General features: G+C 43.1%; 1 pseudogene; it reads left to right on the top strand.

Annotated features, from left to right (window-relative positions):
• The first annotated feature begins 6,491 nt into the window (after window positions 1–6,491).
• On the top strand, window positions 6,492–7,170 carry LOC103750998 (annotated as a pseudogene).
• The last annotated feature ends 7,363 nt before the right edge of the window (window positions 7,171–14,533 follow it).

Genomic DNA, 14,533 nt, shown 5'->3' with positions numbered 1-14,533 from the left:
CTCCTAGCCCTGTAATAAGCCCAGATAAGAATTTTTGTTAATAGCCAAGAACACTTTCAGAGACGATGGTATTAAATGGGTCTAATGACTGTTATATTTCAAACGCAAGGCTGCATTAGATTCCTGGCTCCCTTGCCTTTTAATTCTCAGCTCCTTTCAGGGCCTGAGTTGGGGTTTCCAGGCTGAAGGCAGATGTCTTCATGAAGCAGAGTACTGACCAAGGGACCAAGATAAGGCAGGACAAGAATTAATTGCATAGAGATGAATAAACAATTAAAGAACACTTATTTGAGGTTGGGTGAAATGTTGTTTTCCAGGTCTTTATATCCTATGTAATGTATGTAAAATCTTCTCTCACCTTACAGTAGGTCTAGTCCTCAGCTATGAATTTAGACTTTAAATTTCTAATTTTTACTAACCCATCCAAATCCAGAAGCAAGTGTTTTGGTTGATTCTCCATGCTTCTCACAGCAGTACAGTTAGCTGTTTAGAATGAGTACTAATCAGCTTATATTTTGCTAGGCATAATTGGACAAGTTGTACAATGAAGGCCATCTTAGAATCCAGTATGTGAAACTGATTCTTAATTAATCAGGTATGGCAAGCCAAAGAGCAGGAGATAACGATTAGCCTGATGTGTGCAGCCAATGATGACAGACTTGAATGAAGCAAACAAGCCAAGAGGGTCTCCAGCAAGGAAAAACTCACCTGACTCGCAGGCTGTGCTCATATCCTGGGCTTTATTTCTTGACTTTTGGATGGATACAAAAGCATAAGAATTTCAAAATTAAATCTTATATAGTCTTATTATTTTGCTTAATCTGTTTTGTTTTTGTTTTGTTTGTTTGTTTGGTTGGTTTTTTGTGGTGCTGGGAATGAAACCCAGGACCCTGCACGGGGTCAGCAAACCCTCTGCCACTGAGCTACAACCTCAGTCTATGAAATCTTGGAAACATTTCCAAGTAGAAATTATTTCATTGGCCTCAGCAATTACTCAATGGTCTATGGCTCTAATCCAGTAGCACTAAGCCCAGAGCAGGATTTTCAGACATGCAGAGTAGAGGAGGCTGGAAGAAATGGGGGCAGTCAGGGAAGTGTGGCTGTCAAGGGAACTATTTGAGTTTGAAAAAAGAAAAATTTATTGGTGGCTACAGGTGGGGTTCAATGTCAAGAGAAGATTCATTTTAAAGATTGATGGAACTTACTTGTGCCTGAGAAGGATCTATAGAAAGGATGAAAAGAATAATAGACATCCAGGCTTGAATAAACAGAATAAGATAAAGTCAAATCGCCTGGAGGGACAGTTCCTACTGTGTCTACAGGAAACACAGAATGAAGAAGGTTGATATGGACACACTTAAAAATAGGTGAAAAGATGCAGTTAACTAGTGTTTAGTTTAGGTCTTCATTTTTATTGAGCAATAGGTGGTTCATTGATTTCCTTAGAGTATGGTTTTAGGATTTGGTAAGATTTGTGATTTCTTTTTCTTCCTTTTATAGTAGCAATATTTATTTTATTTTAACATGCTACTAAATTCATACAAATGTTTGAAAATAAACTTTAGAATGCATACATGAACAAAAGGAAAAATTAAACCAGTCAAAAATGTTTAACAAAGAAAGGCCTCAGTTTGGATTCTGTTATAGATACTATAGAACTGTTGCCAACAGAGACCGAGAAATAGAACCATGATCTATATGAATTTGTATTTTTCATGTATTATTAGCATTTTATAATGGGTTAGAAACAAATGTTGGGATAAAAATCAGGTATGGTTTGTTTAATTTCTTCAGCGTTTATAGTAAGCTGTCATGGACAGGATATCTTAAATAGCAGCTACATATTTCTCGTAATTCTAGAGCCTGAGAAATCCAAAAGTCCAGTGCAGACAGACTCACTCCCTTCAGAGAACATGTTTCTTTGCAAATGGGTTCTCATTGTGTCTGAATGTGGCAAAATACACTCTGATTTCTCTTCTCCTTCTTAAGTGGACACTGATGTCATCATGGGGACCAGAGGCTCATGAATTTATCTAAACCTAATTACCAAGGTACAATATATGGATTTTTGGAGATCGAAACGCATTCATAAAACTAGCCCTTATATTTTTCACTTGAGCAACTGAGTTTACGTAGTAGCTCCCTTTAAAGAAACAAATACGTTTGTGAACATATCCCAAATACTTTCTTTTTTAATTTCAAAATCTTCAATTTAATATTTTGAGACATCTGTATATGTGTATTTACTATTTTCAAAAGTAAGAATGCTTGTCATGGTATAAAATGGGCATATGTGTGATATACCTTTTGGGGGGGTTGTTTTTTCCATTTTTATTTTTGAGAATTTCATACATGAGGATCATCTTTGCATAATTTCCATCCCTCCCATGTTTTCTTGAGACTCAGGGACATCCTGCCTCAGCCTCCCAAATGCAGGGAATGTAAGGGTGAGTCACCATACCTAGTTTAGGGTCTTCTATTTCAGTAAAATGTGGCTTGGGGATTTGGCTAAGTGCTTTGAGAGGTTCAGTTTAAGTTACCTGTTTTAACCACAGTTAAAAGATGGGAAATTTGAGAAAGGAACAATTAATAAGTTTTAAATTGCATATCATTCTGGGAAGCATGATTACATCTCATGCCTTCCTTCTCTGTGCAGCCTAAGATATGAATTACCCTTTGTCTGGAGTATTTACAAGCTGTATCCACTATTGGCCTATTAGTCTCTTAGTAACCATCTCCATTATCAGATTAACTGTTATGTTATCAGTGTTTTGACACAGGGTTTAGTAGCATTTCTGTCATCTACTGAGAGTTATGGAATTTACCCCCCTTGAATAGGGAAGGGGAGTTGCTGTGCAGTTTCACAGGTTGTGGAGTGTGCATACAGTCCTTCCCAATATACCACTCATGGTATATTGTTCATGAACCCAGCAGGTACTGTACTTTCTTTGCAGGGCAGGTTGTCTTGTTACCCTGTGTAGTGGGTGTTTTTTACCTTTGAGCAAGCATTCTCATGGCTCATGAATTTCCTGATGCCCTAGTTCCTCTGTGAGATACCCACTGACCCCTGCTCATGAAAGCCTCTTATCCCCAGTTCTCTAAGTCCTTTGACAAAATCATTAGAAATAATGCATGAATGTATGCAGATACACATCTCTGACCATTTCCATTTCCAGAAACACCAGGGAAAGTCAAAGTCTCCAAATACAATTGTGTCCAACTTGGAATACTTCCTGTAGGCTACCTCTTTAAATCTTGCTTTAGCTGGGGGAAGATGCAACATTTCACTTCTGGATGAAGCTAGTTTGTACAGGATGATTTGGAAATTAAACTCATATTTTCCTTTCTCAGTCACATGGTCAAGAAGAGCACTCCCATAAGGCCATAAATGTGTGCCAAAAGACAGGACATTAATTTGGCAAGTAGGCACAGCACACAGAGGGTGTGAATCAACAGCTTATGCAACTTGTGTATTGGTTACTTGGAAAAGCTACAGAATTGCTTCCAACACATTTGTTTGACAATGAACGCTCTTTGGAATACTGGCAATTATGGCATAATAGAGCCAAAACTGAAAAGTGCTTGATGGGACTATCAGGTTGCGCACCATCATCTTGGTATCTCATGCCCAGAAGGTAAGTTTCTTCAAAGTTCCTACTGAAAACCTAATATTATACATCTTGACAAAGAAATTAAAAAAGTGATAAAATCCCCAAGACCCTCTTTGTAATTCTCTTGTCATGGTCTAGTGGAGGTGCTGCATGGTAGAGACAGATAGGACATCATCAGATGGATTGTATCACAAAAACCATGGGCCACAGCTTAAACCCTATGTAAGTAACCCAGTTTTAAAAAGAAAAAAAATCTCTTTGGATTCCATTATCAGTAAATTAGTTGGTGGAAATATGACCAAATACGTAGGATTTTTGTTGCCTCTAAAATCCTAAAACACCAACTGAAGAATGTATATTATTTGGGATGTAGTTGGTGTAATTTATGCATTCTACTTTCATAGCTTATTCCTATGAAACTAGGACCAGTGGGCCCCAGAAACAGGGTACCAAATGTATTTGTATTCTTTCATTTTCTTTTTGCTTTAAAAGGTGAGAGGGACTGTAATGATGCAGGTGCACACTTCAGGAGTTACTATTTAATTTAGGTGATAGCTTACAGAGATGACAATTCTTTTTTCAAGTAACCCCATTAACAAGCAATTGATTTTCTATTGGTTATCTCTGTGGAACAAACCATTTTTATTCCACTAATGCCACCATTTAATGCTGATAGAAGCTCATGTGTAGAACAAAGAGACAGGACACCAGGCTTTCAGCCGGGAAGCCGTGCTTATTCATGCTGGCACCCACTCAGCAGATTCACATCCAAAGGCTGAGCCCAGGACCAATGGGATTTTGTCCTATATACCCTTCCTTAGTCCCACTTTACATTTTAGTCCCTTTGTCTCCCTTATTCGGTAACACACACTTTGATTGGGTGTTCTATGACACAGGATTGCCACAAGGTTACACAAGCACACAGACACTGATTATGCCACCTTGTCTGTTCTTTGTTCTGGGAAGGCCTCTTACCACATTATCACCTTTGATACTTCTCCAAAGATCAAGGTGTCAGGGTCAAAGAGAATCATCTTCCATAACATCATTACATGTGCAGGCATCTTTTTTTCTACATTGATCTCTATGGCACTGGAAACAAATCTTACAACCAGGGTTGCTACGCAGGATAGAATCAAGCAAGTCCCCCAAATCGAAAGTGTAATATTTGAGGATTTTGAATTCCCTAAAAGTTGAAAAACATTCCCCAGACAATTCTTCAGGGTTCTAGCCCTTCTAGTCTGAACCAGGACAGGAGAAGAGAAATCCTTTACATTCAGTTAGTAAGCAATTTCTTCTATGATCTTTCCCTCATCATCTATCTGAAAGCAGTTGTTCAAAATGCTCCCAAACTTCTCCCTGGGAAGGAAACAAGTAGTCCAAGGCCAAATGGTTTTGATAGACAGTACTGTGTAGTTTAGTCTGCTACTTGCAGTTTCATTAGTTATAATTTCATCAACAGCCTGTAACCTGATGACGCAGTTTAACATATACATGGTAGTACAGTACCCATAGGACACATCATTTGCCCAGGTGGCATAATAATGTTTTAGATGCTCAAGGGCCAGTTGTTATCTTTCTAGTTGCCATTTTGTAAGGCACATCACTTTCTTTGGGTTTCCCGGTCCTAGTGTACTTGAACTCACAAATGTTCCCCTCTGGCAAGTGGGAGGAGGAAGGATGGAGAGATATATCCCAACACAGAAAATGCTGTCCAGTTTTGGGCTGATCGCTCATATAACCAATATAGCTCACCTGGGCTCACTTGTCAGTGTTTGTGTCTACACCATTCCAGGCCTGTTGGAGATGACAGAAGCTGGACAAGGGGTAAGGACATAACTCAAGGTGGTCTGGGGTCCACACATGGGGTTTCTGGAAGGTTGCACTACAGAATCTTTGACCTAGGCATGTTATGCTTCCCACAGAGATGTTCAATTGTCCTTCCCATCAGGAGAGAGTTTTTCCCAGTAATTGAGATTTTAAGAAGTAAAGCCCTAGTAACTCGTGCCTTTACTTCTCCTTCATATCCCCTATTCACCACTCAAGGACTTTCTTTTCCCCCTACAAATAAGAGTTATGCAATTTGGGAGTCTTTTAGATAGACCCACTGAAGAGGTACCCCAGTTGCCTCACCCTGCATCCTTGTTCACCATGGAAGAAGCCAGAGCTGTCTATGTCCCAATTCCCTATCCACAAGTTGGGTAACCTCTTCAGAGGATGGTGTGATAAGAATAGAAGGTACAAATTGGCGAGGCAGTTAGGGCAAAGACCCCAAATAAAAATAGCCAGTTTCTTGGCTAAAAGTCAAAATGTCCTTGGGCCTCTTAGCAACATACTCTGTTCCAAAGGCCAAAAATGTTGAAAGTATTTGGGAGCTCTTATCTAATCCTTAAAAGATTTTAGGGTTACCTCTTCAGAGGGGGAATGTTACAGTAGCAAAAAGCCCCATAAAAAATAAAAGAAGAGAAAGAATACATGAAGTTATCAGAAAAAAAGTGATGGGGAGATATGGGAGGAGTTGGAGGTAAGGGAGTGGGCCTGGATTTAATCAAAACACCTTATATGCATGTATGAAATTCTCAATAAATTACTGGAAAAAAAAACTGGTAACAGGATGGGTTATCCTGTCTCATTATAGGGCTCATGGGAGTCCAGTTCTCTGTTCTCTCAAGGCCATCTATTCCCCTTGTTTGTTCCCCCACATACATGACATGAAGAAACATTAAGAAGCTGGCTTAAGCCTGGCATGGTCATGCACACCTTTCATCCCAGCAGGCTAACTTGGGCTACATAAGGGAGGGAGGGAGGGAAGGAAGGAAGGAAGGAAGGAAGGAAGGAAGGAAGGAAGGAAGGAAGGAAGGAAGGAAGGAAGGAAGGAAGATGGTGGAGGAACCAGAAAAAAGGTTCCCTTTGGTTCCAAAAACCCTTCTGAAAAGGAGAAAGGCTTATCAAGCCCTCAAAGCCACTCAGGCAAAGCAGGCACTTTTGGCAAAGAGAGAGAGGAAAGAGTTCAGGTTTAAGCAAGCAGAGTCATGTGTGCATGATTCTTGGAGGCCGCAGCATGGCAAGGTGTGAGTCTGATGACTGGAGGTGAAGCCCCATGCTTTGGAAGTCCCCAATAAACAATCCATGGCCTTTGTTATCTGTATGGAAAGGATTCAAGGGGTGAGTTCACTGGTGCAGAACACCATTGCCAGACTTCGTCTGAAGAAACTATTCAGTGGTGTCTTTGTCAAAGTCACCCCCCATAGCATAAAAATGCTGCACATAGTCCTGGGGATTTCCAAATTTGAAGTCTGTCAGGGAACTCATCTTGAAATGTGGACAAGCCAAGGTACAGAATAAGACCATCCCTCTGACAGACAGCACAGTGATTGGGGAACACCGGGGGAGATTTGGTGTCATTTACCTGGAAGACTTCATTCATGAAACTGCCTTCTGGGGAAAGCATTTCTGGGATATCTCCTCATTCTTATACCCTTTCCACGTCTCTGTGGCCCTTCACGCTACCAAGAAGAGGGTGGGATTCCTTAAGGAGATGAGCTCACCTGGCTATTGAGCTCATTGAGCCAGCTGAACTTGACCAAGTTTTTCAAAAGCACCAAACATTGGAAGTGTGTTTTGGGTTTTTTTGTTTTTTTGTTTTGTTTTGTTTTTTTGATTATCAAGTATCTTCAGAGATTATTTTCTGCCTTCAAAGACTGATGGAAGGGGTCCAGAGAAAACACAGTATGTGTTGCAGACACCTCCTCATAGTCCATTTCCAAGGAAGTCTGTTGTTTCCCCCATTGGCTGCCACTCTATAAAATCAACATGTGCCTTGGAGGGAGGAGTTAACTTGGTCTTCCTGTCTTCTGTCTCAGTGTTTAATTTTGGCGAGTAAATGACCCAAACATGTATGGGCCTCCCGAGGACTCCTGCAGCAGTGGACAAGACCCAGGGGCATACTTGAATCTGGGAATTCCGGGGCCTTGTTTTTAATTTTGTTTGGAGGGGGGGTATTTGTTTGGGTCGGGGTCTCATTTTATATCCCTGGCTGGCCTTAAACTCAGCAATCCTGCCTCAGCCTCTCAGGAGCTAGAATTACGGGTGCATCACCATGCCCAGCCAGGTGCCTTCTTCCACAAAGAGGTGAAATGCAGTTAGGAAAATCACAAAAAGAAGAGCTTGGTTTTTAAAAAGAAAGAGAGAGAGAGAGAGAGAGAGAGAGAGAGAGAGAGAGAGAAAAGAGAAGGAAGGGAGGGAGGGAGGAAGGAAGGAAGGAAGAAAGAAAAAGAAAGAAAGAAAGAAAGAAAGAAAGAAAGAAAGAAAGAAAGAAAGAAAGAAAGAAAGAAAGAAAGAAAGAAAGAAAGAAAGAAAGAAAGAAAGAAAGAAAGAAAGAAAGAAAGAAAGAAAGAAAGAAAGAAAGAAAGAAAGAAAATCTGGGCTATAGTCTCTGCCAGGACCAGTAATAGGTTTCTTGTTATAGTAGGGGTGGGATGAAACTTCGTAAGAGGAGGAGGCTCAGAGTGGGACCATGACCCTTTAGAAATAGAATTTGGTTCCTGGATCAGTACCTCACAATACACAGGTATATTTTGGCCATCCTTCCATCTCAAGTCCTCTGACTCAAGAGTAGTAAAATTAATGAGGTTCTAGAATTCTAGTTTACAGTTGGGTGGGGCAACACTGTTTTGGAGAGCTGTTTCATCTTTACCCCTCTAGATGGCCCATGGAACACAGCTCCAGGAGGGTGAGGAAGCCAAGTAATCACTGTAATACATAGATTGGGGCAAGACCTGTTTACACACATACTTATCATTGAGCCTGTATTCCTAGTCCTACTACAGACTGCTGTATTTGCTGAGCAGCGAAGGATTATTACTTCTGACCCACACATGTCTAAGAATACTGACACTGGTGTTAGTGATCACTGGGATTAGTGACCTGGGTTTGGTTAAATTAATGCCCCATTCTGGGAGTGTAGGGCTTTCTAAGTATTCCTCACTTGGGGAGTACTGTGGGTTGAAATTAATCCATTGATTTCCCCATTGGCAGATGGAGTAGGTGGTCATACTGTGCCTCCAGGCCCCTGAGATTTTTCCTTGGCAAGATAAATGAGCATGGCAAAGTAAGGTTGTAACTACATCCTAGTAATGTTAAGTGGTGTGATGCCCAAGTCACAGGAGGAGGGTTTTGAAACCATGAATGAAGGTCAGATTGGTAACAGCAAATACTAGATAAGCATCCTGTCCAAAGGAGGGGAAGGAGTCCTAATAGGAACCTGTTCCCAGAGGTCGGGTTAGTGTCTGTCAATCCTATGGTGAAGACTAGGGCGAGAAGCCCAGCAAAGAGTACAGACAGAGGTGACAGTCCGACATAGAAATCAGTTCACTTACCCTGTTAAGCAGTTGATTCCTCTAACTTCTGACGCACATAGATTAGTCAGCTTCTAGAGTGACTAAAACAGGGCTAAAGTCCTCTGGGGTCTCTGAGGTTGCAATCCACTTCCCCTCGGAGGTCAGTTTACACAGTGTTGATGGTTCAGGAATATACTCCAGGCATGAGAAGTTAGTTTCATTCTGCTGTGGTGAATCCAGAGGACCACAACAGATGGTGATCACTGCAGTAATGATAAATAAAATGACAGTAAACAGACCTCTCCAAAAAGGTTGGACATTTCACTCTTTTACCTATACAACATCTCCTGGCTTAAATGGCCAAGCTTCTGTGGCCAAGCTCATAGGCAGCCATTCCCTAACCCAATGGTGTACAGTGACCAGAGTCAAGCCAAGAGCCTGCATTTGATGTCTTAAAGTAATGTCACCCAATTCTTTTCAATCTCCTGATAATGGGAGGAGGCATCCATAAAGAATCTCCTAAGGGGAAACCTTGTGTGTTTGAAAGGGCTAGACCTAGTTCTTAAAGCAATTGACAACAGCTGATCCCAGTGTAGGGGTGCATAGTTTTCTGGCAGAGTTTGCTTAGCTGTAATTTTAGGGTTCAGTTCATTTATTCTACCTTCCAGAGTTCTGTCTGGGGATTATATGCTTTGTATAACTTCCAGATGATGTTTCGACACCAATTATACCACCTCAGCCATGAATGCCAGCCTGTTATCTGATCCCGTGGTGAGTAGGACTCCAAACCAGTGGATGATATCCTTTAGGAGAAGAAGGGCTACTTCATGTACCTTCCCTGTGGGAGCAGGGAAGGCGCCTACACAACCTAAGAAAGTGTACACAAAGACGAGCAGATACCTACAGCCTCAGACCCGAGGAAGCTCAATGAAGTTCACAACTACATTTCAAATAGGGCCCCTCCAACACTCTGTACCCCAGGAAAAACTGATCCCTGGCACAGATTATTTCAGGCACATCTTTTACATTCTTCCCACATCACTTGGACTATGATAGTGCGTTGAGGGATGTAGAAATGTCAGCCCATGTGATCTCCAGAGCCATCTAGCTAATGTGGGTCTGTTCCTGGTTGGAACTGTTTGACAAAGACTGTGTTTAGGGCCTTGGGAATTGCTACTCAGTCATACTCAAATTTCCACCACCCACCTGCAAGGCAGCTCTGACTTTCCATTTTAAACCAAGTATTTTTATGTTGCAATTAGGGTTCCATTCTGCAGGAATAGACAACAAAGTGGGAGCCAGAGCCCGTGATTCCGATGGCCCCTTGGGGACTGTGAGCTTTGCTTCTCTATCTGCTTTATATACAGTTCCCAGAGCAATCCTCGTATCCCTGCTTTTGATTGCCCCAATAACAAATGACTGCCACCTACTTGTGGAACCATAGAGCATCTAAGACTTCAAGGATTTCTTTGCTGTATTCTTCATGTCTTCTCTTCCTGAGTTGATTAGGCCCTTTTCTTTACGCAGGTCTCATCCCTGCCAAAGCTACCTTCTTTACATGTCTGGACCTCAAGAATGCCTTCTTCTGTATCTGCCTGGCCCCTCTGAGCCAACCGGCCTTTATCTTCTAGTGGGGAAGATCCTGAGAATGGAGATGAATCCAATTCATGTGGATTAGGCTGCCCCAAAGTTTAAAAAATTCTTCATTTCTGGCGCTATGTTGTTTTCTGCTTTAAAAGCCTTTCTGGTAAACCAACATGGTTGTGCATCACTCCAACATGTGGCCAACCTGTTGTTGGCTGGGTGGACACAGAAGGATTATGTGCAAGGAGCAAGTGCTGGATAGCTTTAGTTGTCAACTTGACACACCTGCATAGAGGGAGCCTCAACCCCGGAATTTCCTCCATTGGATTGGCCTATGGCCATGTCTGTGGGGCATTTTCTTGATTGTTGGGAAGGCCCAGCCCACTGTGAGTGGTGCCATCCCAGGAGAGGTGGTCCTGTATTATATAAGAAAGCAGGTTAAGCATGGGCCTGGGGACAAGTCAGTAAGCAGCATACCTCCATGGCCTGTGCTTCAGCTCCTGCCTCTAGGCTCTTGCTCTGAGTTCCTACCTTGGGCTTCCTCAATGATGAACTGTGACCTGGGAGATGTGAGCCAAATAAACCATTTCCTGCCCAGGTTGGTACTGGTCAGAGTGTTTTGTCACAGTAACTGAAGGCAAACTAGAACAGAGCATGACTGTTCCCCTCCTGCCTTCTGGAGGCTGGCTGTAAGGTTTCAAGGAAAAAGTTTTCAAATCTGCCAAGAAAAAGTCAAGTATCTCAATGTTCATCTATCCCAAGGGTATCTTCAACTCAGTCTGCAGGGAAAACACATCATCTGCTCAATACCAGTTCTGTCAACCTCACATCAGCTTCAGGAGTTCTTTGGAGACACAGATTTCTATAGAATCAGGATTCCTAAGTTCTCTGTTTTGTCAATACACTTTATGAGACCACAGTGGGGTGGGGCAGACAAGAACCTTTGTTATGGGAGCCCTCACCAAGACGTGGTTTGAGATGCCAAGACATGTCCAAGCCTTTTTTTTTTTCTTATAAGTTCATGAGTTTACTGGCATTGTTGGCTTTTCTGGCCTTAGCCCTAGCTCAACAAGGCACCTCTCTGTGAGTGTCCCAACCATTCCACTAGAGTGGTAGGAAGCAGGTCTACCTTCTTTTACATTTTTGGGTCTGCTTCTCATCAAGGCTCTTGGCTGTGGTTGGCAAATATCTTCATTGCAACCTCCAAGAGTTGATGGGCATTGATCCAGCAAAACCCTCTAACTTCTGTTGTTTGTGCCAGATGTTTCCTTGGGTCTAACAGACAAGGTCTATGTTAACCATTTTCTGATTCTTGGCTGCTTCTGGGTCAGAAGGGGTGTAAAAATGGAATGCTTCACACAGACTCTCATAGAATTGGCTTGAGCTCTCTTCAGGTCCCTGGAGTACCTCTGAAGTTTTACTCATGGCGATAACCTTTTCCCCTCCTTCCTTCATGCTACCTAAGAGACTCTTGATAGCACTCAAGCATCTGAAATCCTATCATCAGTAGGGTCCTATCAGGATCCTTTTGGGGGAACTGGTTCTGGGTTTAATCCTGGACATTCCTTAACCCTGCCATAGCATGGTCCTCTAATCACTTTAACACAGCCTGAGTAATTCAGTGGCATTTTTCAGTGATAAACAGAGTGAGGAGAAGCTGTCAGCAATCAGTCCAAACAAGCTTACAGATCTGGGTAATTAACTCCTTTTGATCAATCATAGTGTGAGGCTTCTCAGTGAAAATTAGAGTACGTCTTTTCCAGTTTATAAACTCAGTGGCAGTAAAAGACTTGCATATGACAGTGTGCTGTACCCCTGTATCTGACCATCTTGACCATAGTAGATGGGCCCAAAGGTTTCTCTCAGTGGTGTCTGTGGGGGTATTTCAGGCCCTATTGGGAAGGAGGCTTCTAGTAGGATCCTTCTGACACTTTCAGACCAGAATATTTGGAATTAAGACTGGCAGCTCCTGGTGGCTACATCCAGGGCTATCTCAAGTGATCTTGTTGGAGGGGTGGCTCCAGGGGTGTGAGTGGCCTATGGTGGGGTTCTGGCTGTGATAGGCACAGAGTGCAGGTGGTAGCAGTGAGTACGATGGTGCACAAAGCAGGTCATCCTACTCTGGTCCTCAGATAAAATGAGCTTCTCAGTTCTGGTCAGCACTTAGAGGGAGCTGTCATCTGAGCCATCCTGATTTTACAGTTCTCCTCCAGGCAGGCTCTCAGACAAGGTGACTGAGAGAACTATGTCCTGTCAGCAATCAACGTAGGGGAATTGGTCAGGGTGGTCCTGGTTCCCCACAATGCTTCTAAACATTAGATTGGTGACTTGACTTCTTTATCTAGTGACCCCGCAGAGTGCCAACCCACTCCAAACAAAGGCCAGTCTATCTTGCAGAAGGTCTGGAGTTTCCAGGGAGTCAATATAACAGGATAATGTCTTAATAACCCTTTTTGAAATTTTTCATCATACTCTCTAGGAGGGAAAGTTTACTGTGCTTGCCACCCATTTCCTCTCTAAAAGATGACAATATCACACATGAGAGGGGAAATGAGGAGGCAAATAATCACTTTGTCCATTCCAGAAACTCTCCTCATGGAGATGTCCAGATGCCTCTTAGCAGTTGTGAATCTGTTTAAATGCCAACATCATGATTCTTTCAAAGAGGGCTACTGCAAGGCGAATGGGAATTGCCACAGACCCATGGATCAGCCCTGTACATTTGCTTCAGCCCTTGGTCATACTGAAACTCTCCTGTTGACTCCCTCATTCGCATACTCACATAATATCTCCAAACTGCTATCTGGCACCTTACAATTGCGCTTTCATCTATGACACTGGATCATACCAGTCGAAAGGGTAGTTCTCCCTGACTCCTGGCCTTCACTGCGTTCCTTTGTGCTCCTGGAGTCCTTGCCTTAGCATCTTGGGAGAGCTAGTCCCTACAAACCAAGTGGTTCACTGGCATCAAGTAAGAATCTCTCTCCTGGCATCTGATGGCCTATATCCCATTGACAAAGGAAGTGCAATTACCATTTCCAAATTTTAGATGAAAGCCTAAGAAATGTTGATTGAAATTCGTGCAAAAAGATGGGACCCTGCTGCTTCCCTGGGCTGCACAACATGCCAGCCTCTTTCCTGGGTAAATACAGCAGTGCCCATCACACCTTGACTCCCCTAGCCTCATTCACCCTCCCAGCTCCCCCGCCAATATCTCCTCCTACCCTGGGTACTGGCCCGTTTCTTATCTTGGCACCCCAGACAATGGGACTGACCTCTCAGCCCAGAACCACCACTGCTTCCTGATTCTTTGCATCCAGACCAACCCAGTTCCTCCTCGGGGTCCCCAGGAGCCCTCTTCCCTGGGCTGCACAACCCACCAGCCTCTTTCCTTGGTAAGTCCATCATCTCCCACAGCTCCTTGACTCTCTGAGCCTCATTCACCCTCCCACCTCCCCATCTCATCTCTCCTCCTAGCCTGGTAACTGATCCATTTCTTGTCTTGGCACCCCAGACACTGGGGCTGATGCCTTGGCCCAGGACTACCATTGCTTCTTTATCCTTTGCATCCAGACCAACCCAGGTCTTTCTCGGGGTCCCCAGGAGCCCTTTGGGCCTGGTCCTGCCCTCACTTCCCTCTGTTTCCCTGGGTGGCATGGCCACCAGCTATCCAAGACCAGGATTTTCCTGGGCCCTGCTCCCAGGCCAGTCCAGCTCTCAAATTCCTGAGGAAAACATCTTTCCTGGAGGGATCCAGACCTTAGGAGAAAGCCTGACAGCATCTAATCATCATCTGACTTGGGCCTCTGTGGGAACTCCTGAAGACGAAAGCAATTTGGCCACTCCAATATAAAATCAAAAGAGAGAACCGGAAGCCTAGACCAACCAGATTTTCATGCCCAACAAGCAAACCACAAAGTCACATACAGTTTACAAAAAGAAGCAGACCTAAACTCAAAAAAGGAAGGCTTGAGTGTCATACAAGAACCCAAAACTACA

This window comes from Nannospalax galili, unplaced genomic scaffold, assembly GCF_000622305.1.
Source record: "Nannospalax galili isolate Female #2095 unplaced genomic scaffold, S.galili_v1.0 scaffold305, whole genome shotgun sequence".
Classification (NCBI taxonomy): Eukaryota; Metazoa; Chordata; class Mammalia; order Rodentia; family Spalacidae; genus Nannospalax; species Nannospalax galili.
Note: the sequence above shows the minus strand (reverse complement) of the source record. Positions and strands in the feature narration are given on the sequence as shown.